This window comes from Ipomoea nil, unplaced genomic scaffold, assembly GCF_001879475.1.
Source record: "Ipomoea nil cultivar Tokyo-kokei standard unplaced genomic scaffold, Asagao_1.1 scaffold1694, whole genome shotgun sequence".
NCBI lineage: Eukaryota > Viridiplantae > Streptophyta > Magnoliopsida > Solanales > Convolvulaceae > Ipomoea > Ipomoea nil.
Genome location: NW_017618122.1, coordinates 460,554 through 467,731, shown reverse-complemented (window position 1 = coordinate 467,731; position 7,178 = coordinate 460,554).

Here is a 7,178-nt window from a genome sequence, read left to right as displayed (position 1 = left end):
TTTGTTATTTTTCCGGTTTTAACCAGTTTAATTGGTTCAGGACTTTAGGTAACCTCTGATTTTTAGTAACCATATTTTTCAACCGATTTTTAGTAAAGTCCTAAATCAATTAAATTGGCTGAAATAAAAAAAATAACAAAAGAAAAATATGAATAGGCAAAAATGCCCTTACTAAAAATAGGAAAAGTCATGAGAAAAACTAAAAGTATCCAAAATTTATTAGTCTGGGATGTTAAATGGCAAAAATAATTGTCTGGGACTAAATTTAGAATTGCCACCAAAGACAAGGGACCTCTATTAGAATTAACTCTTATATTATATTTTTCTTTCCATTACTTCATAACATACAACAATTCAACAATTTCTTATTGTGCAGAAAAAGGCTAGGGTAGCTAATTAACTGTACTGTTTGCCAAAGTTCTCATCCTCAACATTTGTTCAAAATCTCTATTGCTTTGTGATTGCACAAACTCTTGATGAGGTGATCCTCACTACAAAAGTTAGAAGTTTAATTTCCACATTGTATAAATTATAAATATAAGGTGTTTAATTTTCAGTTTATATATTATGGTTTTAATTTTAAAAAAAATAAATTTTAAGCCGTGGGTAGTATATATTCTCATCTAATGGAATTGATACAAAGACAATTGAGTCAGTGTGGAATTTATTGAGAGACTAATAATAGATATGCAAATTAGATGACATCTTGTCTTGAAACCTAGTATTTGAGACTTATTACTTTTAGTCCCTGTGATATAAGACACTTTCTCATTGAAGAAATTTTTGAAATTGTCTTATCATATTTCATGTAGTTTTTATATCTTTCTATGTTATTTAAATAAATTGAAATTTTAAACTAAATCCATACAAAAGCCTGAAATAATTGTTTTGCTGGTAGTGGAGTGTTTGGAAACAATTATTTGTCCTCCCACTGCACCTAGTTGTGTTCCCACTCCCGGCCACCAACCATGTTAGATGATAATACATTTTTTTTGGAAAAAATGATCCGAGATCGAGTCTCACCTAGCTGCAACGACAGTGTAGGAGTAACCTCTCAAAGTGAGATGGGCTCTTTGTGCACACTGCAGGGCCGATCCTGGCCATGTCTGGCCAGGGTGACCGCACACCTATCGTTATATCGTGCACTAGGGCGCAAAATGCATCGCGCACCCTGGTCCAAAACGACGTCTTTTTTATAAGTACTACTTAACAATATCTTTACATTTTTTTTAACACTTGTGTTTATATGTATTCTGTTAAGAGTTGTGTATTCTATTAAGAGTTTCTGTGTATTATGTTAAGAGTTTATGTGTATTATGTATTATGTTAGATTATGTGTATTATGTTAGGAGTTTATGTGTATTATACTATAAATTCTGTACATACGAAACATGTGATCTTTTTTTAGAAGTTAATGGCAAAAACATGAAACGAAATTTCTAAAAAAAAAAAACAAATACAAAACGATGTTGTTTGGGTCAGGACGCACAATGTATTGTGCGCCCTGGTGCACGATATAATTTGCCGACGGCACAGTGCCCCCATTTTTTGGGGGCCAAATTTTTTAAATTTTTTTTTTAGATATAATCTATTATTTTTTTTTATACTTGATAATTATTTTTTTGAATTCATAGATTGGTCTTAATTGTAATTAAAAATAAAAATAAAATTTTAGAAGGAATTGACATCCAATTTTGGTGAATAATTTTGTATTTAAATATGAACAAGAAATGACACTTTAAATTTAACTTTTGAATTATCTTTCTTTATTAACTTTTTATGCATTATATTTTGACAAAAAATTTTAATTACATTTTTATTTTTGTCATAAAATGTAATAACTTGAAGTCCATTTGGACTCGATTACCTCAGTTATAGAGATTTTCTAGACCTTCTAGATTATGTTTCTTACTTTTTACAAGTAGAAATCTTTAAATATTCAAAAATCTCTCTCTCCCTATGTTCTTGTCTTTGTAGTTTATATATTATACTAGTTTTTTTACGCGCATTGCGCGATTGTGATAATGCCCAATGTTTTTTTTTTTTTTAATAAGTACTTTAAAGTATATCAAGGCAGGATTATATTGGAATTGTTCATGCATAGATAATTGAATGTTAAATTTGCATATTTAAATAGGCAATTCTAAGTTTACAAATGCAAGATAATATAGTCAAGATTGATTATAATTGTCAATAAAATAATTGTATAGGTATGGTTGAAACCAAATACGGGGCATAAGGGAGAGCAAATAAAAATTAGAGTATAAAATATTAAATATATACTAATATTGAAGAGCTACTGCTGATTGCCAAACAAGGACATTGCGGGATAGTTTCCCACTTCAATTTGTTGTGTGATTTGAATACTCATTTTGTCAATAAATCCCCCAAGTAGTTAATATGATTGGCTTAATTATATTTTTTTATTTTTTTTAAAACAATTATTATTATTATTATTATTATTATTATTATTATTATTATTATATTTTGTTATATTTTTTTCTCTTAATTAATTTATTGATAATTTATAATTATTTTAATAAAGACATTGTAGGGACAATGTAGCAAATATAATCCATTGATGAATTTGAATGTAAAGAATTTTTATATTGGAGAAAAATAAATACAATATAACTAATGAAATTATTTCTCTTATTTAATTTATTGATAATGAATAATTTTTTTTGAATAAAGATATTGTAGACACATAATTCTAAATTAAAGAAATGCATATGTATTATTTTTTGTTGTAGCTACTAAATTATTATTTAATATAATAAGAGTAAAATAGAGTACTAATTATGACAACTTTGATTGGGATGAGGTTCAAACCTAAGACCTTTCTTATTGAAATCAATGAGTAAGTTAACAGTGAACTAACATAAATTAACGAAAAAGTTAACGGATAATCATATTCATTAAGGATAAATTAGGAAATCTTAAGGAAAAATTAAAATCTGATCAATCTGAGCTATTCATTTGATTAAAAAATTTGACCGCCATTTTTTCTATCGCCTAACTCTCTTGGACTCTTATTAGTATAGTAGATAGATAAAAGTAGATTTAGATATTTAGATTTCATATCGGAACAAAAACAATGAAGGTCCAAATTAAACTATTATACATGACCCCTATTTGTAATGGAACGGCCTTACTGCACAATAAGCAAAGGTCTAGCCCTCTGTGTTCAATTGAGTTATCATGATTTACATCCTACCAAATGCTCTCTTGGGCCGGGACATGGGGACCCTTTAGAGTTAGGAATTTAACATTTTGGCATGATGATAATACCTTTAAATCTTCTTCATCAATATATATGCATATATAGATGAGACAGGAATCAACATATTATTGTGGCTGGGAAGTATATGTAATGGCATAAATTATATATATGCATGTGGAAGCCACAGTGAGTGCAGCCCTTTAATTTCTTAGTACTTTACGAATGAAATGAATTGTAGTTGAAATGGTCACATCTAAACCCATCCAGATATGATAATGATTTTAGGTATGGTAGCTTTATAATATATTGCTGGCTTGTTGCCACTTTTATTTGATGCTTTTAGCCTTTTAGGTATTGTTATTGTTGGTTGTTGCCACTTTTATTTGATTAGATCCCCTAATCCCCCACACACACTTAGCCACTTATACTACGTGTCCCTTCGCCTTTTAAGGAACATGCATGCGCCCCTTCTCCCACTCCTCTATACCAGGCCAGCTGGGTGTATATATATATGATATATCTATTGGGGGAGAGAGCCTATAATTCAAAATAAAATTTTAAAAATTCATATTGAATAATTGATTTTTGTATTTCATAAATGAGATTAATCAAATGAACAATGTATTTTATTTCAACTAAAAGTTTAAACTAATAGTACGTTGGATTACACATTTATTATTTATATATTATATGTTCAACACACCTCTCATGCGTGTAAGGTGGTGATCACTTTTTGATAGGCCGATCCCAACATGTGCAGATACTTAATCTTTTTGTCTAGATTTGGTTCTGGTACTAAATTGAAGTATGTTCCCGTCTCAATCAAAAATTAAAGTAATGTTAAATTGATAGTTGAATTGCATATTTGTTATTTATATAATATTATATGCTCAACATAATCTAGATATATACAAAAATTCAAACTCTAGATCTCATGTTTAAACGACTCAAATATTCGTTAGCACAAACTACTACACCTCTTCGATCTCTTTCTTTCTATACATGGATAGTGTTGGTAATGGTAGTATTGGCTTCTACAAGGAAATGCAGCTATTCTTTTGGAGACAATGCAAGAACACATGTCAAATTTTCATATCTTCATTTACATCAAATGAATTATAAACAAATGCCAGAAAAGTAATGAAAAAGTAAAAAAGCAATTCCATTTGGAGTAGGGTTCATCACTTGTTGCAAGAGTTAGTCTGTTTCAAGCCGTATTATATGCTCTCTTTCTTTAGTTTTCGTTACCTTTTTATAGTATTATTATAATTTTTTGAGTTAATGTTAGTATATTGTTAGTGGGAGAATCTAACTCGATCATGATATGGAGAAATATAAAAAGTTCTACTTGTTTCCAAAAAGATTGAATAATTTGAAATAACTTAGAGAAATGCTAGCATGTTTTATATATATATTCTGAGACTCAGCGATGGCGTTTTAGAAGATTTATTACCACTTTTCTTTCTTTTACAAGTATTTTCAATGGGCTATGAGCAAATTGAAAATTGTTAATGTAATATGATTTGATCTTCTTTTTCATTCTCCGGATTGTTAAAGATTTTTTGAAACAAAGAGTTGGTTTATACTTTCTATGGTTTGTAATGTTGTTAAGTTCTTACCTGGCAAAACAACTCTTAGGTCAAAGGAAGAAGACTGTGGAAGGACTGAACTAGTCGGAACAAGCTGAACAATTAAGTTTAGTATTAAGTTCATCTATTGTTTTAAAGCAATTAAGGTCATTGAGACATTTAAGTTTACAACCTTCACTTGGTATCAGAACACTAATAAGTGCCAAAGATACCTTATTCTTTGGGGTCATATTGGGGTTGATTTGTACCTTGTTAATGTCTTTTGTGCTTATATATTGTGATAATTGGCTATAATGGCATAAATCCAGCACAAGGACTAAGGATGAGTGCATTTGGTTGTTTGTAAGACTTTGGAGATAAAATGGATGCAATTGCACTAGATTTGGAGTTCAAATTGAAGAAAGTCCAAGATTGCCCCTTGTACTAGCCTTCCACGGCAGTACAAGGGTCATGGGTGCATCAGCCGATTCGTGCAAAAGAAATATATGCGTGTACAGGTTGTGTGGATGAATTCCAGAAAGTTACACGAACACGCGTGCATAGGTCGTACAGACGTCGAAGACTTAAGTGTATATTGAAGTTTAAAGGAGTTAGAGAGGGTAGGTCATTTGTCACTTTAACTTCACTTTTAGCTACTGCACTTTATTGTACTCCAATTGTAGAGAGAGAAAACTCTCTATAGTTCAAGATCAACTTGAATTGACACATTGCATTGGATTCTTAGAGATTTCTTCTTGTTTGATTGGAGCTTTGATTGTGAATCGCAAATGTAATTGAGCTAAGTAATTTCCTGCAATTTCATTTTTTTTTGTTCCATTATTGTTCCATATCTTATTGCTCAATTGTGATTGTTGATCCTCTTAAACCATGAATGGTGTGAGTGTTATTATTATTAATTGTATTTAATTTATATAACCTATGTTAGTTTTTTATGGTTAGAATAAGTCTACTGTCTGTATCCTATTAGATAGGAGTAGTTAGAAATAGACTGAGATATACTCTCGTGTAATCCTATTAGTTTGTTAATTGAATTTGAATCTCTGAGTTCTCATCTGGTATCAGCCTAAACACGATCCTCCACCACCCAAAACGCTTCCCCCTCCCGACCGTACCCATGTCGTCTAACTCATCCGATCATACTCCCTCGGCTGCCGGCGTGCCATCTCCGGCGAATTCAAACCCCCTCGCCGGAGCTCACCATTTTATATCTATGAAGCTAACCTCTAGGAATTTTTTATTTTGGAGAACTCAGCTGTTACCATTCCTTCGAGGTCAAGATTTGATTGGTTTTGTTGATGGAACCAATCCGTGCCCGCCCGCCACCCTCACCACCGTGTCCGGCAATTCCGGCACCGGCACCACGACTACGGTCCCCAATCCGGCGCACAAGTCGTGGACTCTCCAGGATCAATCGATCCTTTCGCTGTTGATATCCTCGATGTCGGACGAGGTTTTACATCTCGCGGTTGGCCGGGATACCGCCGCGGATGTCTGGCGATCAATCTGCACCGCCCTTGGCTCCAACACGCAAGCTCGTTGTCTGAGTTTGCTGGGCCAATTTCAAGCACTCCGGCAAGGCAATTCCACCCCGGGCGATTATCTCGGACGTGCCGAACTTCTTGTAGAAGCACTCGCGCAAGCCGGGCAGCCCCTATCCATGGCCGAACAAAATTTATATGTTCTGCGTGGTCTAAGGCCGGAGTATCGTACGTATGCGGCTTCCCTCATTGCTCATGCGCCTGTGTCGCTCCCCCACCTTGCTGATCACCTTCATGCCGCCGATTTCATCTTGGCGGACGATTTCCCGGAGGCCGGCAGTGCTGCACCTGCTGCTTTTTATTCTGGCCGAGGTCGCGGAGGACGCCATCAGACCGGAGGCTTTGTTCCGAACAGTGCAGATGGCAGTGGTGGTCGGTAATCCCAGTGGCGTGGTGGCAGAGGTGGCCGAAATCAGAGGGGAGGCCGGAATCAACGCGGGGTACCGAAATGCCAAATTTGCAGGGCCCAGGGTCATACTGCAGTTTACTGTTATAAACGGTACACGACTCAACCACCGGCACAGGCCAATGTTGCAGTGTCCGGCGAGTCCTCGGGCACATCCGTACCGGCCGAAACGTGGTATCCTGACACGGGTGCCACGGCTCATGCCACTCCTGATGCCGGCATGATAACAGCCGCGGAAGAGTACACTGGCCCGGATACGCTCCGGGTGGGAAACGGTACAAGTTTAGTTATCTCACACGTTGGCCATGCATCAATCCCCACTGTTTCCAAACAATTATTCCTATCTGATGTATTACATGTCCCGAAATTAACTGTCCCTTTATTGTCTGTTCAGAAATTCGCTAAAGAAAATAGTGTGTTTT